Here is a 27,760-nt window from a genome sequence, read left to right as displayed (position 1 = left end):
AACAGTTCCCCGTAACACCAACATGAGGGACGTTGCCAGTACAACCGGTAGGCCTTCCAGAGTCTGGAATTTTTTTAGAGACTCTGCTGATAACCCCAAAAAGGCCTTTTGTACCACCTGCCATGCCAGCATCAGCAGGGGTGACAAAACTACCAGCCTGACCACCACCAGCATGATCGGGCACATGTCAGCAAAGCACCCGACATTGTGGGGTTCTATGACCAGTGTCAGCGGATGTCACCACTGCTTCTTCCGATGTTGTGCATATAAGAGAACCCCATGTTGTGCGTGCAAGGCAATCCCCTGTCCATACTGCATGAAAAGATGCCCCCTCCTCTCAGTCTTCACTTGTTATGGCAGTTTCTCAAGAAACAGCATCAACGTCCACGTCCACGTCCCACCGCAGCGTTCAATTGTCATGGTCATGTGTGACAATGACCGTAACCTGGTGGCGGCTCTGAGGCGAGGCGAGATCACACACGTACCATGCATGGCTCATGCGCTTAACCTCGTGGTTCAGCGGTTTCTTAAATCGTACCCCGAGTTGCCAGATCTGCTCGTCAAAGTACGCCCCCTGTCAGCTCATTTTCGCAAGTCGGTTACAGCTTCCGCCACCCTTGCTGTGTTGCAGCAGCGTTTGCAGCTTCCGGCACACCGACTGGTGTGTGATGCCCCCACACATTGGAACTCTATCCTCCACATGTTGCAAAGAATTTGTGAGCAGTAGAGAGTAGTTGTGGAGTACCAGCAGCAACAAAGCCGTCAATATTCAGGTCAGACTGCACACATAAGACCTCAGGAGTAGAGATGAGCGTTGTTCTACTCGAACTGTTCGCCAATCTCAAATTCGAGCTGTTTTGGGCGGTGTTCGAGCCGGTCGGCGAACACAAACAATTTGAGAAAAATTCGGCTGTTCGAGGTTATGTTCGATAACTGTTCGTGCACCAAAATCATAACTGGATTTTTTCTCAGTAATGATGAAAATTAATGTTAATACGCAGTTTGAGTGTACAGCGGGGCGGGGGGAGGGGCAGGGGATGGATCTCTGCAGGAACAATGAAGATCTCCATTTTTTTTTCTCTTTCCCGCATTTGCAGTGGGGAGGTGCAATCTGTCAGCCTATCAGCAGCGCACACACGGAGCGAAGTGCTTTTTTTCACACAAGCAAGGGCATGTGTGATTGGCAGTGTATGTCACATGTCCTTGCCCTATAAGACCAAGCCATTTTCCCCGTCGCCACCATTTTCTCACTGCTGCAGCTGCGTGTTAGACGGCACCGCTTTTGCTGTGTGCGCTATACCTTGTTAATTTCAAGCCAATTTTCGCACAAATATACAGATAGCTTGGAAGTAGGGAATAGTTGTGATTGCAGTCCTTTTAAGGACTAGGTTACAGCATTTCCTACGACTTTTATCAGGCAGGTCTATGCTCTTAAATAGATAGATTGTGGGAGTAAAGACTAATTGTAATTGGAGTCCTTTTCAGGACTAGGTTACATCAGTTCCTATCAGTTTTTGCCAGGCAGGTCTGTGCCAGTGCTGTGCAAGTTTTTTTCACAGCATTTGGCTGAATCTAGCAAAGCTAATCCTTTTTGGCCTATTGCAGAGTGTGTTAGTCAGTGGAGTAGCCTATCTGTGTTGCAAGATATACCACCTGTGTATAGAATACCAATTTTTTTACTGCACCTAGTGAAGTAAAATCTTTTGGGCATAGCATCATTCTATTAGTCCATCTATACTGACCTCCATCAGGTTGCAAACTGAATATAATTTTTTTCTGCATCTAGCTCTGAAAAAATATTTGGGCTTCTAGCAGTGTGTGGGACTTTTTCTATTAGTCCTTCTATACTGACCTCCAGCAGGTTGCAAATTGAATATAATTTTTTTCTGCATCTAGCTCTGAAAAAATATTTGGGCTTCTAGCGGTGTGTGGGACTTGGTCTATTAGTCCATCTATACTGACCTCCATCAGGTTGCAAAATTAAAAATAATTTTTTTCTGCATCTAGCTCTGAAAAAATATTTGGACTTCTAGCAGTGTGTGGGACTTGGTCTATTAGTCCATCTATACTGACCTCCATCAGGTTGCAAATTAAAAATGATTTTTTTCTTCATTTATCTCTGAAAAAATATTTGGGCTTCTAGCAGCGTGTGGGACTTGTTCTATTAGTCCATCTATACTGACCTCCATCAGGTTGCAAATTAAAAATAATTTTTTTCTGCATCTAGCTCTGAAAAAATATTTGGGCTTCTAGCAGTGTGTGGGACTTGGTCTATTAGTCCATCTATACTGACCTCCATCAGGTTGCAAATTAAAAATAATTTTTTTCTGCATCTAGCTCTGAAAAAATATTTGGGCTTCTAGCAGTGTGTGGGACTTGGTCTATTAGTCCATCTATACTGACCTCCATCAGGTTGCAAATTGAATAAAAAAAATTTCTGCATCTAGCTCTGAAAAAATATTTGGGCTTCTAGCGGTGTGTGGGACTTGGTCTATTAGTCCATCTATACTGACCTCCATCAGGTTGCAAATTAAAAATAATTTTTTTCTGCATCTAGCTCTGAAAAAATATTTGGGCTTCTAGCAGTGTGTGGGACTTGGTCTATTAGTCCATCTATACTGACCTCCATCAGGTTGCAAATTAAAAATAATTTTTTTCTGCATCTAGCTCTGAAAAAATATTTGGGCTTCTAGCAGTGTGTGGGACTTGGTCCATTAGTCCATCTATACTGACCTCCATCAGGTTGCAAATTAAAAATAATTTTTTTCTTCATTTAGCTCTGAAAAAATATTTGGGCTTCTAGCAGTGTGTGGGACTTGTTCTATTAGTCCTTCTATACTGACCTCCAGCAGGTTGCAAATTGAATATAATTTTTTTCTGCATCTAGCTCTGAAAAAATATTTGGGCTTCTAGCGGTGTGTGGGACTTGGTCTATTAGTCCATCTATACTGACCTCCATCAGGATGCAAATTAAAAATAATTTTTTTCTGCATCTAGCTCTGAAAAAATATTTGGGCTTCTAGCGGTGTGTGGGACTTGGTCTATTAGTCCATCTATACTGACCTCCATCAGGTTGCAAATTAAAAATAATTTTTTTCTGCATCTAGCTCTGAAAAAATATTTGGGCTTCTAGCAGTGTGTGGGACTTGGTCTATTAGTCCATCTATACTGACCTCCATCAGGTTGCAAATTGAATAAAAAAAATTTCTGCATCTAGCTCTGAAAAAATATTTGGGCTTCTAGCGGTGTGTGGGACTTGGTCTATTAGTCCATCTATACTGACCTCCATCAGGTTGCAAATTAAAAATAATTTTTTTCTGCATCTAACCCAGCCAATAGTTTTGGCCTAATACCACAGTTTGGCCACTCAGCTCTGCTCGGTTACCATCCATTGTTTTTTTGTGCAAACAACTCCAGAGTTGTGAATTAGTTAACCACCAAAATGAGTGGAAAAAGGCCTGCTGCTGGTGGAAAGGGGAATAGGCGTGTTGGGAAGGGGAAAAAAGGTTGTGTCCGTGGGGTAGGTGCAGAAGAAAGACCATCTTCCAGCCAAACTAAAATGTCTACTTCTTTTAGCGGACAATGTGATAAGATCCCTTTCTTACGGCCACGCCAATCGCTACAAATTCCAGATGAGGCACAAAAACAGCAGGTGCTTCAACGGATATCAAGTGCTCCTTTAAGTGGGCTCTCCTCCACATCAACTTCAACATCACAAATACTCCAGTCCTCAAAGGTGTCACCCAAATCGCACTTGCTTCCTCACAGCTCCCAAATCTCCAGCTGCCCGTCTGAGTATGAGGTAGAACAGATGGTTGAGTCTGCAGAGCTGTTTACTCATACTATAGCCTGGGAATCAGAGGTCGACTCCAGCGCTTCTGTGAATCCAGACGAGGAAATGATCTGCACTGATGCCCAGAATCTTTATGAGTCGGATCCAGGACCAGACGCAGAAGGTTCTGACCATAATGTAGACCCTCATTCCCAAACTGTAACTCCTGTTGGTGGAGACAATGAGGAAGACGATGATAAGACTCAAATACCTGATTGGAGCGACAACTTTAGTTTTTTGTCAGGGCAGGAACAGGTTGGCTCTGAGGACGACGGGTGTGATAACGCACAGGGTGATGATGATGAGGTCGGAGATCCCACTTACTGTCAACCCACAGTCAGCCAAGAGATGAGGTCAGCAGAGGAGGTGGAGGAAGATGCTAGTGACGACGAGGTCATGTTGCGCCTTCCTGGACAGAGACGTAGTACTGGAAGCACGTCAACAACTGCATCCTCAAACACAACTCTGCCTCTCACCACAAGTCGTGGTGGCTCTTCAGGTCGCATGGGTGCTAAGCCTTGCATAGCCTGGGCATTTTTTCAGATCGATAAAGATGACCCAACTCGTGTTATCTGTAACATTTGTCAGCAAAAGCTAAGTAGAGGCCAAAAAATACATAGTTTGAGTACTTCATGCATGAACCGGCACATGGACATGAAGCATAAGTTGCAGTGGGAAGCTCAGTGTGCTACAATGCGGTCTAGCCGGCCGGGCCAACCACCGTCTGCCATATCTTGTGCATCCGCGGCCTCTTCATCCTCTGTGACTGGGGGGACAGCAGTCACACCTGTTTTGGGGCGCAGACCTGCCACCTCTTTACCCGCAACAGCCAGCGTTATTGGCAGGTCATCATTTTCTTTGGAGGTGGTAACACCAGCTGGTCTTGAGCGCTGTCCGACATCGATAGCACCACCTTTGGATCAAGGCAACCTAACATGTCCGCCTGCATCTTCCTCACAGACCGGCAGTTTGCCGGGGACACCCTTATCAACCCCGTCTAAGCACAATAGCCAGCCCTCGGTCCCTCAGATGTGGACAAGTAAAAGACCATTTCCTCCTAGCCATGAGAAAGCTAAGAGGTTGAATTTCACCATCTGCAAGCTCTTGGCTACAGAAATGCTGCCTTTCCGCCTGGTGGACACAGAGGATTTTCGAGACCTTATGTCCGTCGCAGTGCCCCAGTACCAGATGCCCAGTCGGCACTACTTCTCAAAGAAAGGTGTGCCTGCGCTCCACCAGCATGTCGCACACAACATCACCGCTTCTTTGAGAAACTCTGTGTGTGACAGGGTGCATTTCACCACAGACACTTGGACGAGTAGGCATGGACAGGGGCGTTACATGTCGCTGACTGGGCACTGGGTAACTATGGTGACAGCAGGACAAGGGGCTGCTGTCCAAGTCTTGCCGTCCCCACGAGTTGTGCGTCAATCCTCTTTATGTCATTTTTCCTCCACTGCTTCTGCCTCCTCAACCTCCTCTCGGTCTTCCACCTGCACCCAAAGCCTGTCTGGTCATGTCACAAGCTTTCTAACTGCGCAGAAGGGATCCTGCACACCTCCTTACTATGCTGGCAGTAGGGCTCAACGTCATCAGGCGGTTTTTACATTGAAATGTCTGGGAAATGTGAGTCACACAGCTGAGGAGTTGTGGTCAGCTCTGGAGAACCAATTTCATGAATGGTTGTCTCCACTGGACCTGAAACCAGGGAAGGCCGTGTGCGACAATGCTGCAAACCTGGGTGCGGCCCTTCGCCGGGGCAATGTCACACACGTGCCTTGTATGGCTCACGTGTTGAACCTGGTTGTCCAGCAATTTTTAGCCCACTATCCCAGACTAGATGGCCTTCTGCAGAGGGCACGGTCGCTGTGTGCTCACTTCCGCCGTTCGCATCCCGCAGCTCAGCGACTTACATCTCTACAGAAGTCGTTGGGCCTGCCACTTCACCGGCTAAAATGCGATGTGCCTACCCGGTGGAATTCAACTCTGCACATGTTGCAGCGACTGTGGCAGCACCGACAAGCCCTGGTGCAATACGTTCTGACGTATAGCCTGGGCCAACGAGATTCAGAGGTGGGGCAAATCACGCTGGAGGAGTGGTCTCAGATCAGGGACCTATGCACCCTTCTGCACAGTTTTGAAATGGCGACGAAGATGTTTAGTGCTGACGATGCCATTATCAGCATGACTATTCCGGTGACTTATATGCTGGAGCACATGTTAAACAGAATTCGGAGTCAGGTGGTGGCACAAGAGGAGGTGGAGGAAGTAGAGGAGGAGGAGTTGTATGCGGAAGGGCTAACATCTGCAAGGTCCAGACGGTCGGCAGCACCAGGGCGGCAGACATGTGAGGGTGGGGGAGATGATTTTACCAGGGCGCATGGTAGCAGCCAAACTAGTGAGGAAGGTGCAGGAGCCCAGGAAGAAGTGGAGGACGATCTGATGGAAGACTCATCAGATGAGGGAGACCTTGATCACATTTCTGTTGTGCGAGGTTGGGGGGAGAGGACAGAGGAAGGAAGCATGATTGTTACCTCGCCACCAACACAACAGGGACTTGGTGCTCCTGGATGCGCAACACACATGAGTGCCTTCTTGCTGCACTACCTGCAACATGACCCTCGAATTGTGAGAATTAGAAATAATCCTGACTACTGGGTTGCCACACTGTTAGATCCCCGGTACAAAAGTAAATTTGCAGAAATTATTCCTGCCATAGAAAGGGATGCACGCATGCAGGAGTATCAGCAGAGACTGTTGCAGAATCTTACATGTGCTTTTCCACAAAATACCAGTGGTGCACGTAGTGAATCTCACAGTTCCAACTTGCCAACCGTGGTCTGTATGGAATTGTTCAATAAAGGGCCCAAAATTAAGATAACATAGATGGGAGAGGTCTCTATGAATAGGAATTCCTAAGTATTTGATACCCTGTGAGGGCCAGGCAAAGGGAAAGTTGGACTGGATGGAATCCTATATGGATTTAGGGAGGGAGACATCGAGGGCCTCAGACTTCGCTGCATTGATTTTAAAATTTTACCATGTAACAAAGTGATCTATTTCAGCCATAACAGCAGGGATGGATATATGTGATTGAGTGATATATACTAGGACATCATCAGCAAATAGAGAGCACTTGTACTCGGTGCCTCCCACCTCAATCCACCTAATATTGGGGTTATGGCGAATTGATGAGAGCAGGTGCTCCGTCACTAGGATGTATAAGAGAGGGGACAGAGGACATCCCTGCCTTGTCCCATTGGTGATTGTGAAAGGTGATGAAAATGTTCTGACGCACCCCCTGGGCCTTGGGACACCCGGAGCCGGACCCTTTTTGGTGGATGCTGGTGGTTGTAGTCTTCGTGGCGGCGATCCGGTTCCGTGGCTCAGGGCGGTCAAACCAGTGGCGGAACTATTTATGTGGTTTTGATGTTTAAATGTCCGACTACGCCACCCGTGGATTGCGGTCAGAGTGAACCGCCGCTACAGGGCAGACCGCTAAGGCTGGTGTTGTGGGTGCAGCAGAGCGTAGCATAACTCCCCACGGGAGGAGTATAGCCTCAGGGCAGTGTATGCGGAGGATGGGGGTGATGGTGCAGGGCAGCAGCAGTAACGACACGGAGTCAGTGATGCAGTTCAGGGCCTTTACTCACAGTTCTTATTATCCAGACCACGTCTGCAGGTAACGGCTGCCCACGTCGTACTGTGCTCACCAGGTGAGGGGCTCAGACAACTCCCAGATAACTTTGGAGCGCTTCACAGGACCCCCTTTGTGTGTCCTTTGTCTGGCCTTTCTTACCAACACTTCTGTCCGGCTGCCTCGGGCCTCATCTTGGTAAACTTGGCGCCAGTTTCCCTGACCCTATGTGGTGCCTTCCTAGCGGGTGGAGCAAGGGGCTGCGCCACATAAAATGTCAGAGCCTCCGGTTTCTAGCTGAGGGTCGTTTCCTGCCTCCACTAGTTCGGGGACCAGTCTCCCCCTTTGGCCTGACCCCTCCACGCAGGTGGATTCGGGCGTGCGGTGGCGACTCGCCCGTCCGCACCCCTGGGATCCCTTCATTCCTCGTTCCTGGAGCCTTCTCCGCTCCTCTTCCTTCCTTCTCCCTCTTGCAGGCCTGGGCCTCTGTTACTAGGCCCGCCTCCGGAGCAGAGCTCATGCAGAGCCCCTGCTCCCTGCCACTTCTGCTCAGACTTCTCTGCACTGAACTAAGATGGTGCCCACCTTTTATACTCCCTTCTCAATGCACCCAGGAACTGCTTCCTCCCTGCTCCTGCACTGCAGGGTTCCCCTTCCTCAGTGTTCCCTCCCCCCACTCCAGCCAGGGACAGGGACTGTCGTGCCCATCTCAGGGGCATATTGGTCGCCCTGCCCCACGGCAATGTGGTGTAATGCATGCAGGTGTCGGGTCCTGATCCACACTCCATCCTTATCTGAGAGTGAGATATCACACCTCTGGGTGAGGTGCAATACGTCTGTAGCAACCGAGCCCTCGGTGCTACAGTTCCATTTATCTTCAGCCTAGGTGACGTATTGTGATACAGGGCCGTGATTTTGGCTATAAAAGGGTCCCCTAGACCCCTACCCCAAGCTTTTTAAGAGAATCATATATGGCGTGCCAGGAGACTCTATGGAATGCTTTCTCAGCATCCAACGAGAGTATCTACTTACATATTTTTAACTGCATCTAGCCCAGGAAATACTTTGTGCCTAGTAGCAGTGTCTGCTAGTCAGCGGATTATCCCGGCTGTTAAGCAAGCTACACCACCTGTAGTTTGGACACTTAATTTTTTCAAAGGAAATGCTTCGGGACCACGGGATACTTAGTGAAGAGCATCAGGAGGCACCCCAAGGCATAGGGGCTGGGACTGGCACTAGGATGCCTTGCGGTGGACAGCCGAGCTCGATCCTTATAAAAGCTTTTTAACTGCAGCAGCTTTAGTGGACGCTACTGGAGCTGGAATTACGCGGCTGCTGGCATGAGACTTGCCCTCCAATAGATCCTTGTAAATGGATTTAAAGTGTATTCATTCAAATTAGAGGGACAATTTAAATTAAAAAGCTTAGAGCTGCCTCCACCACAGGGGGGCTCTCTCGACCCACCAGCGGACAGGCACCAGTATTGGGAGAGGGGGGCTGGCCGTCAGGGTTCACCGCGGCTCTGGCACAAACCCGGCGACACGGAGGTGGCACGGGCAGGAGCGGACTGGCCGTCTCGGCTTCTCACTTTTTGGATTTTAGAAGGGCATGACATGCCTATATCTGTGTCTCCCCCTCCTTTTACTACTCCACCTCTTTTCTTTTCGCATGACTATATGTACTTGTCACTTTTCCATGTGTTAGTTGTGTCTTCTGAGCAGTTTGTCAGCTTTTGGACACCTTTGAAGGTGTTTTCTATGTGTTTCTATGTGTTTTTGTTTGCCTGCCATTGGTTTTAACGGTGTTCGAAGGTGTTCGACGAACAGTTCGACGAACAGTTCGGCGAACACACGGGTGTTCGACGAACCGAACCGAACTCGAACACTACGGGGGTGGCTCAACACTACTCAGGAGTGGACCTGGATGTCTGACATCTGTACTATCTTGACAAACCTTGAGGAGCCCACCAAGATGGTGAGTGGCGATGACACCGTCATTAGCGTCAGCATCCCTCTTGTCTGTCTTTTGCAATGCTCTCTGCAGAGAATTAAAGAGGAGGCATTGCAGCCAGAGTATGATGAGATGGATCAAGAACCCGTAACGGGCGATTACACACAGCCCAGCCTCATCTCATCCCAATGTGCATTGGGGGACAATGAGAGAGAGGAGGAGGGGGAGGAGGAGGAGGAGCATGAGGAAGAACAGGAGCTGGTGTCATGTGCTGTAGACGGTAGTACCTGTACCACTGTCATACCGTCTGTTCAGCATGGGTGGCCTGAGGACAGGGGGGAGGAGGAAGAGGAGGAGGAGAGCATGGTCAGTCATCATCTTGGTGAGGACACGGAAGTCTTGCCCGTTACCAGTCTGGCACGCATGGCTGACTTTATGTTACGCTGCCTTAAACGTGACCCTCACGTTGTCAAAATGTTAGGTGATAGTCATTACTGGTTGGTGACAATTTTAGACCCCCGCTACAAGGAGAACTTTCACTCTCTTATTCCTGAAGTGGAGAGGTCTACAAAAATGGGGCAGTACCAGAAGGCCCTTGCTGCAGAACTGTTAAAAAAATTCCCATCTGAACACTCTAGCGGCAGAGGTCACAGTTCGTTGCCCAACCAAGGCGTGCAGGCGAAAGAGACGCAACTCCAATCCAGCAGAGGCAGGGGAACACTGTCAACGTTCAGGGACAGTTTTCTGAGACCCGCCCAGCTTACAGGCCCTGAGGCGCGGGGTACTCTCACAAGGAGTGGAAAGTTTGAAAAGATGGTGAGGGAGTACCTTGCTGACAGTACAAGCATCCTCCGTGATTCCTCTGTGTCTTTTAATTATTGGGTATCCAAGCTGGACACTTGGAATGAACTCGCTCTGTACGCCTTGGAGGTCCTGGCCTGCCCTGCCGCTAGCGTGTTATCGGAGCGTGTTTTTAGTGCCTCTGGGGGAATTATAACTGATAAGCTCACTCGCCTGTCAACTGACAATGCTGACAAGCTGACCCTTATCAAAATGAACAAGGTCTGGATTGGGCCAGACTTCTCATCACCACCAAATGACAGCAGAGTAAAGTAAAGTCAAATCCACTGTGTTATTTCGGGAGGTGTATTCCCATGCACCGCTTCACACCCACACATGGGTATACATTTCCTCATTTCGGCTGTATTTTGCTCTTCTCCTTATCCTCAGCGTCCACCACCACTATACCACAAGGGTGACCGTGGTCTGTGTTGCCAGCATTGCAAGTTCCTCCATCCTAATTTTTGGCAGCTTTTGCTTGGAAGGCATAGGCAAAGACTATGGGAGACCCACTCCCCAATAATGGGAATAATGTTTTTAATATGCTGTACTGCATGGCTCTTGTTTGCCTGCATTGCAAGTTCCTCCGTCCTAATTTTTGGCAGCTTTTGCTTGGAAGGCATAGGCAAAGACTATGGGAGACCCACTCCCCAATAATGGGAATAATGTTTTTAATATGCTGTACTGCATGGCTCTTGTAAGGGGCATGAAAACCATCTTGTTAAGCTACTCTGAACTCCACGTCTCTTCCAAGGGGCATTAAAACTGTCTTGTTATACCACTCTGACCTCCACGTCTCATCCAAGGGGCATTAAAACCGTCTTGTTAAACCACTCTGAACTCCATGTCTCTTGCAAGGGGCATTAAAACCGTCTTGATAAGCTACTGTGACCTCCACCACTCTTTCAAGGGGCATTGAAATTGTCTTTTTATTCCACTTCGACCTCCACCACTCATCCAAGGGGCATTAAAACCGTCTTGTTAAGCTACTGTGACCTCCACGTCTCTTCCCAGGGGCATTAAAACCGTCTTGTTAAGCTACTGTGACCTCCTCCACTCTTCCAAGGGGCATTGATATTGTCTTTTTATTCCACTGCGACCTCCACCACTCTTTCAAGGGGCATTAAAACTGTCTTGTTAAGCTACTGTGACCTCCACGTCTCTTCCAAGGGGCATTAAAACCATCTTCTTAAGCTACTGTGACCTCCACCACTCTTCCAAGGGGCATTAAAACAGTCTTGTTAAGCTACTGTGACTCCACCACTCTTCAAAGGGGCATTGATATTGTCTTTTTATTCCACTGCGACCTCCATCACTCTTCCAAGGGGCATTAAAACCGTCTTGTTAAGCTACTGTGACCTCCACCACTTCTCCAAGGGGCATTAAAACCGTCTTGTTAAACCACTCTGAACTCCACGTCTCTTCCAAGGGGCATTAAAACCATCTTGTTAAGCTGCAGTGACATTCACCACTATTCCAAGGGGCATTAACACTGTCTTGTTAAGCTACTGTGACCTCCACGTCTCGTCCAAGGGGCATTAAAACCATCTTGTTAAGCTACTGTGAGCTCCACCACTCTTCCAAGGGGCATTAAAACTGTCTTGTTAAACTACTGGGACCTCCACGTCTCTTCTAAAGGGCATTAAATCAATCTTGTAAAACCACTCTGAACTCCACGTCTCTTCCAAGGGGCATTAAAACCGTCTTGTAAAGCTACTGTGACCTCCACAACTCTTCCAAGGGGTATTAAAACCATCTGGTTAACCTACTGTGACCTCCACCACTCTTAACAGGGGCATTAAAACCGTCTTGTTAAGCTACTGCGACCTCCATCACATTTCCAAGGGGCATTAAACCGTCTTGTTAAGCTACTGTGACCTCCACCACTCTTCCAAGGGGCATTAAAAATTTCTTGTTAAGCTTCTGTGACCTCCATGTCTCTTCCAAGGGGCATTAAAACCATCTTGTTAAACTACTGTGACCTCCATCAATCTTCCAAGGGGCATTAAAAGCATCTTGTTAAGCTACTGTGACCTCCACCACTCTTCCAAGGGGCATTAAAACCGTCTTGTTAAGCTACTGTGACCTCCACGTCTCTTCCAAGGGGCATTAGCAACGTTTTGATACGCTACTGTGACCTCCACCACTCTTCCAAGGGGCATTGATATTGTCTTTTTATTCCACTGCGACCTCCACCACTCTTCCATGGGGCATTAAAACCGTCTTGTTAAGCTACTGTGACCTCCACGTCTCTTCCAAGGGGCATTAAAATTGTCTTGTTAAACAACTCTGAACTCCACGTCTCTTCCAAGGGGCATTAAAACCGTCTAGTTAAGCTTCTGTGACCTCCACCACTCTTCCAAGGGGCATTAAAACCATCTTGTTAAGCTACTCTGACCTCCACCACTCTTCGAAGGGGCATTAAAACCGTCTTGTTAAGCTACTGTGACCTCCACTATTCTTCCAAGGGGCATTAAAAATTTCTTGTTAAGCTACTGTGACCTCCATGTCTCTTCCAAGGGGCATTAAAACCATCTTGTTAAGCTACTGTGACCTCCACCAATCTTCCACGGGGCATTAAAAGCATCTTGTTAAGCTACTGTGACCTCCACCACTCTTCCAAGGGGCATTAAAACCGTCTTGTTAAGCTACTGTGAACTCCACGTCTCTTCCAAGGGGCATTAACAACATTTTGATACGCTACTGTGACCTCCACTACTCTTCCAAGGGGCATTGATATTGTCTTGTTATTCCACTGCGACCTCCACCACTCTTCCAAGGGGCATTAAAACCGTCTTGTTAAGCCACTGTGACCTCCACGTCTCTTCCAAGGGGCATTAAAATTGTTTTGTTAAACCACTCTGAACTCCACGTCTCTTCAAAGGGGCATTAAAACCATCTAGTTAAGCTACTGTGACCTCCACCACTCTTCCAAGGGGCATTAAAACTGTCTTGTTAAGCTACTATGACCTCCACGTCTCTTCCAAGGGGCATTAAAACCATCTTGTTTCGCTACTGTGACCTCCACCACTCTTCCAAGGGGCATTGATATTGTCTTTTTATTCCACTGCGACCTCCACCACTCTTCCAAGGAGCATTAAAGCTGTCTTGTTAAGCTACTGTGACCTCCACCTCTCTTCCCAGGGGCATAAAAATCATTTTGTAAAGCTACTGCGACCTCCATCACTCTTCCAAGGGGCATTAAAGCTGTCTTGTTAAGCTACTGTGACCTCCACCACTCTTCCAAGGGGCATTAAAACCATCTTCTTAAGCAACTGTGACCTCCACCACTCTTCCAAGGGGCATTAAAACTGTCTTGTTAAGCTACTGTGACCTCCACGTCTCTTCCAAGGGGCATTAAAACCAACTTGTTTAGCTACTGTGACCTCCACCACTCTTCCAAGGGGCATTAAAGCTGTCTTGTTAAGCTACTGTGACCTCTACCACTCTTCCAAGGGGCATAAAAATCGTTTTGTAAAGCTACTGCGACCTCCACCACTCTTCCAAGGGGCACTAAAGCTGTCTTGTTAAGCTACTGTGACCTCCACCACTCTTCCAAGGGGCATTAAAACTGTCTTGTTAAGCTACTGTGACCTCCACCACTCTTGCAAATGGCATTAAAGCTGTCTTGTTAAGCTACTGTGACCTCCACGTCTCTTCCAAGGGGCATTAAAACCGTCTTTTTGAGCTACTGTGACCTCCACAACTCTTCCAAGGGGCATTAAAACTGTCTTGTTAAGCTACTGTGACCTCCACCACTCTTCCAAGGGGCATTAAAACTGTCTTGTTAAGCTACTGTGACCTCCACGTCTCTTCCAAGGGGCATTAAAACCATCTTGTTTAGCTACTGTGACCTCCACCACTCTTCCAAGGGGCATTGATATTGTCTTTTTATTCCACTGCGACCTCCACCACTCTTCCAAGGGGCATAAAAATCATCTTGTAAAGCTACTGCGACATCCACCACTCTTCCAAGGGGCATTAAAGCTGTCTTGTTAAGCTACTGTGACCTCCACGTCTCTTCCAAGGGGCATTAAAACCATCTTGTTAAGCTACTGTGACCTCCAACACTCTTCCAAGGGGCATTAAAACCGTCTTGTTAGCTACTGTGACCTCCACCACTCTACCAAGGGGCATTAAAACTCTCTTGTTCTGCTAATGTGACCTCCACGTTTCTTCCAAGGGGCATTAAAACCGTCTTCTTAAGCTACTTTGACCTCCACCACTCTTCCAAGGGGCATTGATATTGTCTTTTTATTCCACTGCGACCTCCACCACTCTTCCAAGGGGCATTAAAAAACTGTCTTGTTAAGCTACTGTGACCTCCACCACTCTTCCAAGGGGCATTAAAACCGTCTTGTAAAGCTACTGTGACCTCCACCACTCTTCCAAGGGGCATTAAAACCATTTTGTGAAGCTACTGTGACCTCCACCACTCTTCCAAGGGGCATTAAAACTGTCTTGTTAAGCTACTGTGACCTCCACCACTCTTTCAAGGGGCATTAATGCTGTCTTTTTAACTACTGTGACCTCCATGTCTCTTCCATGGAGCATTAAAACCGACTTGTTAAACCACTCTGAACTCCACGTCTCTTCCAAGGGGCATTAAACCCGTCTTGTTAAGCTACTGTGACCTCCACCACTCTTCCAAGGGGCATTAAAAGCATCTTGTTAAGCTACTGTGACCTCCACCACTCTTCCAAGTGGCATTAAAACCATCTTGTTAAGCTACTGTGACTTCCACGTCTCTTCCAAGGGGCATTAACACCGTTTTGATATGCTACTGTGACCTCCACCACTCTTCCAAGGGGCATTGATATTGTCTTTTTATTCCACTGCGACCTCCACCACTCTTCCAAGGGGCATTGATATTGTCTTTTTATTCCACTGCGACCTCCACCACTCTTCCAAGGGGCATTAAAACCATCTTGTTAAGCTACTGTGACCTCCACGTCTCTTCCAAGGGGCATTAAAACCGTCTTGTTAAACCACTCTGAACTCCATGTCTCTTCCAAGGGGTATTTGAACCGTCTAGTTAAGCTACTGTGACCTCCACCACTCTTCCAAGGGGCATTAAAACCATCTTCTTAAGCTACTGTGACCTCCACCACTCTTCCAAGGGGCATTAAAACCGTCTTGTTAAGCTACTGTGACCTCCACGTTTCTTCCAAGGGGCATTAAAACCGTCTTGTTAAGCTACTGTGACCTCCACCACTCTTCCAAGGGGCATTAAAACCATCTTGTTAAGCTACTGTTACCTCCACGTCTCTTCCAAGGGGCATTAAAACCGTCTTGTTAAACCACTCTGAACTCCACAACTTTTCCAAGGGGCATTAAAACCGTCTTGGTAAACCACTCTGAACTCCACAGATCTTCCAAGGGGCATTAAAACCATCTTGTTAAACCACTCTGAACTCCACAGCTCTTCCAAGTGGCATTGAAATGTTGTTTTTAATTACCTCTAACCTCCATGACTCTTATAACGGGCATTGCATTTCCTCCTAATCTTAGTCAGCTTTTGCTTTTCAATGCATAGGCGAACACCAAGGGAGACCCACTCCCCCGTAATGGGTAGAAGGTTTTTAATACGCTGTAATCCACTTCTGTTTCAAGGGGCATTGCAGTTCCTCATAATTTTTGGAAAGCCTTCCATTCACTACTTAGGCCAACAGTGTACAGGAGACCCAGTTGCTATAAATGTAAAAAACGGTTTAGTTAAGGTCCTCTGACCTCCATGTCACTTCCAAGGGACATTGGAGTGCCTCGAAATTTTTGGTAGGCATTGCACTCACTGTATGCCCTATAACTGTGTAGCCGAACCACTCCTTTTGGTACAGAAACATATCCTACAAGACATGTGTGGTTGACTGGCCTGATATTGATGTGAATGGTCCCTATTCCTACTGCTCTTTCTCCTTTGCCACCACCTCATCCATCATTCATCACCTGAAGCTTTGTTTTAACAGGAGTCATAGAACTGGGATAGTAGCAGGAAAACATCCAGCAATCCTCGGAGGAGGTAGGATATGCGCCAAAACGCTGACCACCTCAGGCCTAGGCGCTACTACAGACATGCGCTTGCATTCCAAGGAACTGAAAGCTAAAGAGATGGATGGCCTCATGATCATGAATTATTTACTCGTTGTGTAGGAGGCCGACCACTGCTGCTGTCTACATTCTGAACTTTGTGTTGAAGCCTGATTGACCCAGGACCCACAATCCTCTATGTCTGGATGACGTGTTGCATCCCAGTGTCCAACTGTGTCCCGACTTCCACAATAGTAATCCAGTGTGAAGGCGTCAGTCAAATGGACCATCCCTGGCCACATTCACTTGTCCACGTGTTTTTGGTTAGGCTGTCCTTCAAATAGGGGCAGCTGGGGACCATTTATGGACACCCGGCCGCCCCCTGGTGGCTGGGGACCAAGCGTAGACACCCGGCCGCCGGGCGGCTCGGGACCGAGTATGGATACCCGGCCGCCGATGCAGCCATGACGTGGTGGCCAGATTCCGCCTCCACATGCCTAAAAGGCCCAATTTCAAGTGCAAGCAAGCAAGCAGTATGGTATTGCAGCCTGGGGGTGGGTGGGTGGCAGGCTGCATACTTGCACTTGCATTGCAAGGAATGGGGGAGGTACAATCGAACACTGCCCTGGGACAAGGACTTGCAAGTGGATAGTTGCAAGTCCGCATCTTCTGATGCAGCAAGGATCACTTCTGATGGGCACACTTTTAGGCAGTGACTTGGGTGTCAGAGATGCTTCCAGGGGTCTTCTCCATGCTGTTCCCATGTCTTTTCAGCACTGTATGCATGTGTCACACAGCACATAGCCAGATAAGGTTGTAAAATGTCAAAATGACATTTCCCGGTGAATGCATTTGTCACGATTGAAAGCAATACAAAAGTGCAAAAATGCATAAAAAATGCTACTTGTGAACATAGCCCCCGGGGTGGAGGAGTATTTTTGTTTTTGGTTATTTATTTTACCTTATACACAAGTCTTTACCCTAGAAAGGATGTTCCTTAACATATTTCACAGGAAAGCACTTTCAGTTTAGTTTTTGTACGTTTTATTGTGAGCCCGTAAAAGTGGCTTAATACCTCTGACCATGTTGTTGAAAGCAGTGACCTGGGGGTCAGAAATGCTTCCTGGGGCGATCCCCCCATGTAATTTGAGCACTGTCACTATCGTTTTGGCCACTTTTTAGGCTTTCTACAGACTGCCGGTGGTGCCGCCGAAAAATTGCTCGGGTCTCCCATAGACTAGCATTGGGCTCGTTGCTCGGGTCGAGTACCCGAGTATCATGGTGAGCTCAGCCCGAGCTTCGAGCACTCGAGCATTTTAGTGCTCGCTCAACATTATTTAAAATAATAACAATATAACTAGTTGAACTATATTATGTGTAACACTTATTAATTAATTCTTTTGTGCTGCTAATATTTTCTGTGCATGGAGTGATTTGTGCTTTGTAAATAAAGTAACTTACTGCATGACGTGCGACAGCTACAGCCTTTGAACTTTGAGCAAATAGTATGAATTTCCATTCATCCTATCCAGGGGCGGAACTACCGCCCGTGCAGCCGGTTCATTGAACGGGGGCCCCGAGGGAGAGGGGGCCCCTCCAGCCTCCAGCAGGGCCGCCATCAGGGCATGTCTGCCCTGACTCCAGTGTGGGGCCCAGCCGGTAGGGGCCCCTTTGGAGCCCCGTTGGGGGACCCCTCTTGTTAGTCTCTCTCCTCATGGGGCCCCCGGCCCCATGCTAAGCGCCGGGTCCGGGACATCTCAGCGCTGCGCTGCGCTCCTGCGGCAGCTCCTTCATGATTCCCCTGATTTCCGGTCATGTGACGGCACCGTCACATGGCCGGAAGTCAGGAGAACCTGCTGTCAGCGATTTGGACGAGCGCCAGGATTCTGCAGGGATCGCATGGGGGTAAGTATAACAAGTTTTGTTTTTTTCAAAATACAATTTACTAGGAGTGGGGGGAATGGGAGGTGTGTGTGTGTGTGATAAGAGATGCACATGGGGGGAGGGGAGATGATAAAAGATGCACATGGGGTGGGGGGGATGAGAGAGGTGCACATGTGGGGGGAGGGGGATGAGAGAGGTGCATGTGGGGGGAGGGGGATGAGAGAGGTGCACGTGGGGGGGAGATGATAAAAGATGCACATGGGGTGGGGGGGATGAGAGAGGTGCACATGTGGGGGGGGGGAGATAAGAGATGCACATGGGGGGAGATAAGAGATGCACATGGGGGGGATAAGAGATGCACATGGGGGGAGATAAGAGATGCACATGGGGGAGGGGGATAAGAGATGCACATGGGGGGATGAGAGAGGTGCACATGTGGGGGAGGGGGATGAGAGATGTGCACATGTGGGGGGATGAGAGATGCACATGGGGGGGATGAGAGATGCACATGGGGGGGATGAGAGAGGGGCACATGGGGGGGAGGGGGATGAGAGAGGGGCACATGGGGGGGTGGTGAGAGCTGCACATGGGGGGGATGAGAGAGGGGCACATGTGGGGGAGGGGGATGAGAGAGGGGCACATGTGGGGGAGGGGGATGAGAGAGGGGCACATGTGGGGGAGGGGGATGAGAGATGTGCACATGGGGGGTGGTGAGAGCTGCTCATGGGGGGATGAGAGCTGCACATGGGGGAATTGGGAGTAGGGGGATAATGAGCTGCACATAATGAATGTGGGGTGGGGGAGAGTAAATGATAAATGACGATGGGGTGGGGAGAGCACGGACATGATATAATGAATTGGGGCAGGGGGTGCATGTAAATAATGAATGCAGGGAGCAGGAAGTATAGAGTAGAGGTTCTAATTAAATTATATATTAAGTGCCTATTTACAGTTAATGGGGGCACCGTGGTGGATTACAATTTATATTTGGAATGGTAGGTTGCATAATAACTAACCATATATTGATGGTGGATGCACGTCTGTATTCAGCTGCGTAATGTAGAAGTTGGGGAATGTGCTCTAGATAACTGTGTTATTTTATGCAGAGACGAGTCCTGGCTGGAAGACGTGATGGCGGTCTGTGCTGGATGAAGGAGAAAAGCGTAGCTGAAGGACTTCACCTAGAGACGTCACCAGTGAGTCAGTGCATTACATGTACACTTACACTATATACTATGTACCGGGCTCCTGTGTATAATGTCACTGGTGATCACTGTATTACCTGTACACTATATACAGAGCTCCTGTGTATAATGTCACTGGTGATCACTGTATTACCTGTACACTGACACTATATACAGAGCTCCTGTGTATAATGTCACTGGTGATCACTGTATTACCTGTACACTGACAATATATACAGAGCTCCTGTGTATAATGTCACTGGTGATCCCTGTATTACCTGTACACTATATACAGAGCTCCTGTGTATAATGTCACTGGTGATCCCTGTATTACCTGTACACTATATACAGAGCTCCTGTGTATAATGTCACTGGTGATCACTGTATTACCTGTACACTGACAATATATACGGAGCTCCTGTGTATAATGTCACTGGTGATCCCTGTATTACCTGTACACTATATACAGAGCTCCTGTGTATAATGTCACTGGTGATCCCTGTATTACCTGTACACTATATACAGAGCTCCTGTGTATAATGTCACTGGTGATCACTGTATTACCTGTACACTGACACTATATACAGAGCTCCTGTGTATAATGTCACTGGTGATCACTAGATTACCTAGACACTTACATTATACATACCATGTATAGAGCTCCCGTGTATAATGACACTTATGGTAATATTAGTAATGTGGTGGTAATATTAGTAATGTGGTGGTAATATGTGTGGCAGTTTTTCTCCCTTCTGTGTGGTATTATTCGGTCACTATGTTGTGGTAATATGTGGTCTGGTGATGGTGTGGCGGTATTCCCTGTATGTGGTATTATTGGTCATTTTAAAAAAAAATGTATATGACACATTCCCTTAAAGAAAACTAAATAAAAATATATCTAAAAAGAGTATTGGATATTTTAAGAAAATTTTAATAGGTTAGAGTAGGGCCCGCCCAGAAGAGTCTACCTTATCGTGGTGGCGGCTTTAAAAATCTTTTGGCCAAAACAAAAGCTGTTGGCTATGTATGTGGCACCGTCACATGGCCGAACGTCAGGAGAGCCTGGTGGCAGCGACGTGGACGAGCGCCAGGATTCTGCAGGGATCGCATGGGGGTAAGTATAACAAGTTTTATTTTTCTTAAATACAATTAATTAACTAGGAGTGGGGGGGATGAGAGATGCACATGGGGGGGGTGAGAGATGCACATGGGGGGGTGAGAGATGCACATGGGGGGGATGAGAGATGCACATGGGGGGATGAGAGATGCACATGGGGGGGATGAGAGATGCACATGGGGGGGTGAGAGATGCACATGGGGGGGGTGAGAGATGCACATGGGGGGGATGAGAGATGCACATGGGGGGATGAGAGATGCACATGGGGGGGATGAGAGATGCACATGGGGGGGATGAGAGATGCACATGGGGGGGATGAGAGATACACATGGGGGGGATGAGAGATGCACATGGGGGGGATGAGAGATGCACATGGGGGGGTGAGAGATGCACGGGGGGGGGTGAGAGATGCACGGGGGGGGGGATGAGAGATGCATCCGGGGGGTGAGCTGCACATGGGGGGGGTGAGAGCTGCACATGGGGGGGTTATGTTTACATAACTTTGTTGCCTTATGAAGCGCAGGGGGGGGCCCCCAAAAATTTCTTGCACAGGGGCCCACTACAGTCTGTGTCCGCCCCTGATCCTATCTTTAGTTGGTGTAATTTAAACCTGTTAGCCAGTAAAAAAAAAAGAATCTAAGACATTTCTATCTTTGCAAGTCAAGAGCATTTTTTTTTTCAAGCGTCCTAAATTTCAGAAAATCTTATATTATATTATATGTACTTGAGCAATATTCAAAGACATATTAAAATATTAAATTTAATAGTTTACAATGTGAATTGATAATTACGATACAAAAAGTTTGGGTTAAATAGATATATATCTATAACTTTATATGTGGAATGTTTGAGTTGAACTAATCTGTGAATGTCAGAGCGAAATAGCAGCTGTTCATTTACTTCATCTGCTGAGTGTGATTTGTGTGACAGAGGACTCATGTATGTTTGAAAAAAAAAACGTTTCTTTATGTGAAGGTACAAAAATACATTTAATTCTGAGAAAATTATGATACATAATTAAGTATTATCTACATAATATATATATTTCTATATTTCTTTAGTAATTATTATTTCTTGATTTAGCTAATAGTGGATAAGGACAATCACACATCAAAATGGTTTATAAAGCAAATTTATATTTAGAATAATTTTTCCAAATGATAGTCTTATAGTATTCAAGGATATTATTTTTTAATGGTTACCTAAATAGGTTCACACCTTTTCAGACAAATATATGCTACACATTGATATGAAATGTATGCAAAATATTTATAGAAGAATAATTATTGTTAATTTAGTTCTGATATATAAATTATTTTATAAAATAATATTTTTTGGTATTAAACGGGAAAATGTGTTTTTTGACCCTGATTACATAATCACTTTTGATCAATACTTATTTTTCACACATTTTAATGAAGAAGAAATATTAATAAGGTACAATGGTGTAATTAAGAAGGGTATTACATTCAAAGTCGCATAATTTAATAATTTTTTGGTAATGCAAGGTTATGACAAATATGAAATCATCCAGATAATGGAAATATAAGGGTATATTTATGGAGAATATAATTACTCTGCATTGGTCATTAACATATAAAGGCCTTTTTTTTATTTTTAGTCTTAATTTTATTTTTCAATTTTGCATTTTATTCTTACTTTTTTCTTATTTTTCCATTTTTCATTTTTAATTCTCTTTTTATTTTATTTCAGTTCAATTTCTCAATTGAGAAAACACATTAATATTTAATAAAGTAATGTCTAGTACAAGAATATTGCTTCATTAAATATAATGATATGGTTCCAATAAAGAAAAATGTTTTAATTTTCTGAGTAAACACAACAAGTCATTCTTATATTCATTCATTCATTCATATATTTATTCATGGTTCATGAGTATACATTCTTTGATATTATTGGTTTAATAAAGATATAAATATTTGTTGTTTCAAAACAAACTGACACCTACGGGTTGGAAAAGGTAATTACACCTATGACATAAAAATATTCTATCACATGAAGAACTTGATTAATAATGAATTACTATCTATTATTGTTTTATTATTCCAAACATAATTTATTTAATATTTTGATAATAATTAGATGGATAGTATTGATTGCTATGGTACGCTGTGATTTTATAGGTTAGGAAAATTGCCAGATTTGGTACCAGATTAGGGAATGAAGACTTCAATCAAGACATCGCAATTATGAATTCTGTCTTAATAAAGTCTTTTTATAAATCAAAGAGATTCTCAAAAGTTATAAGAAGAAGCAACTGATATTTGGAAGTCTCAGAAGGTAAAGGTGTTGTGAATGCTGAGTGTTATAATAGACTGTGTCAAATACATACAACGCATTCACACCACTGATAACCAGGACTTGCAGAGGACGATGATCCTATATGAACTGGGTTGTGTTCAAGTTTTCATCAGGTTCCAGTGGTTTCTTATCACCTGCAACTCTTCAATAAAAGCTGGTGAACAGGTAATTGTCAGGATTCTGCCAGCCTGACATATGTGTCCTGTACATTAAGGACTGAGTACTGGTTATGGTACTATATAAAGCAGCGAAGTGTCAAGTTAACCCTTGACACGGAGGATTCCAGAATTATCCAAAGACAATCCAACGTAAGTCCAGGTGACACTGCACAAATATTAAAGCTACATTTCATCCATGGACTTTGTTTTCTTATCAATTGACACACATGCTCTTTATAATAAAGAGTATAGTTTATGGACTGTACAACAATGAATACAATTACGGACTGTACAATATCTACACACTATAATTTATTTCAAAGGAATTTTCATCTAAAGACTGTGTTTTAAAAGAACCAAGAAGAAGAGGAGACAAAGACCCGATGACATCAGATGATGACGGTTGGATTATTGTTTCGATTTAGATTTAGGGAAGTCTAATTATACATGTTAAATGAATATTAGTCACGGCTTACCATAACATGAATTTACATCATTATGCTATTGGATACATATAACAATAATCCGATATTGATATTATTATTACTAATATTATTATTAATATTATTATGGACATTAAATATATTGCCAAGGAAGAAGAAAAGAAAAATGATCCTGTTATCCTAATGATGAACCTATTTACTTTGAGGATTTCAGTTGATGTCTGTCATCCTAAAAAGGGGAAATTGTTAAATATTAATTACAGATATTCATTTTATTCTTAATTCTGTACCATATATTGCATAAGATTGCATCAGCCATCGTGCTAGGGTTTTTAGATGACATGCGCTATTTGTGTATTTTTAGTTCAGTACCATAAGTAGAAAAGCAGCTGGTATGACCGGCTATATAACCCCATTTTACAGACGGGGGGGCGCTCTTGCCATTTTACAGGACACTGGACGCGGATCTTTGTGTGAAGGAAACAGCTGCTGATGTGGGCCCAAGGAGACATGTCCTTTACCCGGACACAGGGTGTCATCCGGACACACGTGCTGGACACAGACAGATGCAATCTACCATCCAGGATCCCAGGGAAACATGGGTGAATCTCAACAAATAAGCTAATTATGGACAAATGGACAATCACTTTGTAACTATTTAATTATTTTAAGTAACTAATGCAATCATTCTTTTTAATGGACAATCCAAGAATATATCAATACTTTTTTTATAAGAATATCGTGATATAGTCTGTAATCGATCGCATCTGATAAGAAGTCCTTGATAGAAAAAATACAGAAATAAGTATTTTTTTACAGTGGTGATGGTAGCAAACAGACTGGAAGCATTATCTGTTACCAACCAACAACTTTTTCACACTGGTCTGGCTTCAAGAATGGTGTTCCGTGGCCCCCTAGAAAATGGGACTGGAAGGTAGGTCGACATGATGTCCGTGCTTGTTGTGCTCCCTCAGAAGGCACAGTTTCACCTTGTCCATGGCCTAGGCCTCTGCATGCACCATCAGCATATAGTTCACTTCCTTGTCCCTTACCACGCAACTTACCCTTTTTAAATGGAGTATAATATTTGGCAGCTTGCAAAAAATGTCAGGATTATTACCGCAGTAACATTTGATCACGTCTGATGATCAATTTTTTATGCAGTGACGGTGTAGCGATACTATTGGTCAGTGACCAAGTGTGGATATGTTTTGAAAGCACAACTAAAAACAAATAGCGCTGTTACCCGATTAAGTAGTAAGAAAACAGAAAGAGGATTGCTCACCTTTTTGGGTTGTGAAATGCACAATACATGTAGTAGGTACACTGCTCAAAAAAATAAAGGGAACACTCAAATAACACATCCTAGATCTGAATGAATGAAATATTCTCATTGAATACTTTGTTCTGTACAAAGTTGAATGTGCTGACAACAAAACCACACAAAAATCATCAATGGAAATCAAATTTATTAACCAATAGAGGCCTGGATTTGGAGTCACCCCCAAAATTAAAGTGGAAAAACACACTACAGGCTGATCCAACTTTAATGTAATGTCCTTAAAACAAGTCAAAATGAGGCTCAGTATTGTGTGTGGCCTCAACCTGCCTGTATGACCTTCCTACAATGCCTGGGCATGCTCCTGATGAGGTTTCAGATGGTCTCCTGTGGCATCTCCTCCCAGACCTGGACTAAAGCATCTGCCAACTCCTGGACAGTCTGTGGTGCAATGTGACGTTGGTGGATGGAGTGACACTTGATGTCCCAGATGTGCTCAATTGGATTCAGGTCTGGGGAATGGGAGGGCCAGTCCATAGCTTCAATGCCTTCATCTTGCAGGAACTGCTGACACACTCCAGCCACATGAGGTCTGGCATTGTCCTGCATTAAGAAGAACCCAGTGCCATCCGCACCAGCATATGGTCTCACAAGGGGTCTGAGGATCTCATCTCGGTACCTAATGGCAGTCAGGCTACCTCTGGTGAGCACATGGAGGGCTGTGCGGCCCTCCAAAGAAATGCCACCCCACACCATTACTGACCCACTGCCAAACCGGTCATGCTGAAGGATGTTGCAGGCAGCAGATCGCTCTCCACGGCATCTCCAGACTCTGTCACGTCTGTCACATGTGCTCAGTGTGAACCTGCTTTCATCTGTAAAGAGCACAGGGCGCCAGTGGCGACTTTGCCAATCCTGGTGTTCTGTGGCAAATGACAAGCATCCTGCACGATGTTGCGCTGAGCACAACCCCCATCTGTGGACGTCGGGCCCTCATACCACCTTCATGGAGTCGGTTTCTAACCGTTTGTGCAGACACATGCACATTTGTGGCCTGCTGAAGGTCATTTTGCAGAGCTCTGGCAGTGCTCCTCTTGTTGTTCCTTGCACAAAGGCGGAGGAAGCAGTCCTGCTGCTGGGTTGTTGCCCTCCTACAGCCCCCTCCACGTCTCCTGGTGTACTGGCCTGTCTCCTTTTAGCGCATTCAGCCTCTGGACACTACGCTGACAGACACAGCAAACCTTCTTGCCACAGCTTGCATTGATGTGCCATCCTGGATGAGCTGCACTACCTGAGAAACTTCTGTGGGCTGTAGAGTCCGTCTCATGCTACCACGAGTGTGAAAGCACAACCAATATTCAAAAGTGACCAAAACATCAGCCAGAAAGCATTGGTACTGAGATGTGGTTTGTGGTCCCCACCTGCAGAACCACTCCTTTATTGAGGGTGTCTTGACAATTGCCAATAATTTCCATCTATTGTCTATCCCATTTGCACAACAGCATGTGAAATTGATTGTCAATCAGTGTTGCTTCATAAGTGGACAGTTTGATTTCACCGAAGTTTGACTTACTTGGAGTTATATTCTGTTGTTTAGGTGTTCCCTTTATTTTTTTGAACAGTGTATAAAGCAGGGCTGCAGGCAGCACTGAATCCATAGAGGGATACACAGCGGAAAGCCAGAGAGGATAGGAATGGTGCAAATTAAATCCGCACTCCTCCACACATGGATAAGGAATCAAAGGTCCAATTGGCTATATACCTGAGGAAGTGGACAGGACATTCACGAAACGCATAGTTTTTTAGTCTTAAATTAAAGATCGAATTTGATTGAACTTTTGATTCCTTATCCATGTGTGAAGGAGCGTGGATTTAATTGCCACCATTCCTATCCTCTTTGGTTTGAACGCACAACTGGCACACTTTAAATGGAGAATAATATTTGTCAACTTCCAGAAAAATTCAGGATTATTACAGAATTAATATTTGGCCACCTGAGATGATGGACAAGTTTCTCTGCTTGCACAATACAGCAATCCTATTCAAATCAACCAAATCTGGCTGTATGCTGTTAACAAGCAAATAGAGCAGTAAAAATTGTATATTAAATTGCGTTTCACCAAAATTATCAGGATTAAGAGCAAAAAGAATATTATTAGCCCTGATATCTAGGGTTATTGATATGAGTTTCAGCAGCAGAAAGAACGTGGAATGGACCCTATTCTGTAATATACTAGGTCTCCACAAACTCTCCCTAACTACTGCTATCAGCAGTATTAATATTCATCAGAATGATCCCTTAGAAGGACTGATAGTGTAGATGAAATTAATAATAGTGGTGTGGAATCCCTGTTTAAAATAAGCTCAAATTATCTCTCTTGCTCAGCATCAGCTCTCCCTACTCTGCCTGTTTGACAGGTAGACTGTGATGAGCATAGTGTCCCGGGTCTTATATAGACCCGATGACGCTATGTGGCCAGGTAATCACTGTAATGCCACAATCAACATGGCTACAGCATTATAGTGACTGTCAGCCAAACATGCGTGGTGGGGACTTGAGCTCCCGTCTGAACATTCAAAACTACTCGCCGAATGACGAGCATCTCGAGCACTTTGATGCTCGGGTGAGTAACTTTTTCACATAGGGCCCAGTAGGTTTGGATTTCTTGTTCCTTAATAATAAAGACCTTCATTTAAAAACTGAATTTTGTCTTTACTTGTGTTCTCTTTGTATAATATTTAAATTTGTTTTGTGATTTGAAACATTTAATTGTGACAAGCATACAAAATAGTAAGAAATCAGTAAGGGGGCAAACACTTTTTCACACCACTGTTTATGGCTTTTTTTGAACTGGGATTGTATATCAATATTTTTATAATCAGAAATCAATGATTTTTACACTGACCGCTTGTGATGAGCGAGCACTAAAATGCTCGGGTTGAGCAAATTATAATGCTCGGGTGCTTGAACCGAGCAACGAACCCAATGTAAGTCAATGTGAAACTCGAGCAGTTCTCCGGCGTTCCCCCCCCGAAGGTCTGCAGGGGGCCTAAAAACTGCCCAAATCGATGGGAACAGTGCTCAAA

The sequence above is a fragment of the Phyllobates terribilis genome, unplaced genomic scaffold, assembly GCF_046119375.1.
Source record: "Phyllobates terribilis strain yellow unplaced genomic scaffold, ASM4611937v1 Scaffold_8__6_contigs__length_399053987, whole genome shotgun sequence".
Lineage (NCBI taxonomy): Eukaryota > Metazoa > Chordata > Amphibia > Anura > Dendrobatidae > Phyllobates > Phyllobates terribilis.
Note: the sequence above shows the minus strand (reverse complement) of the source record.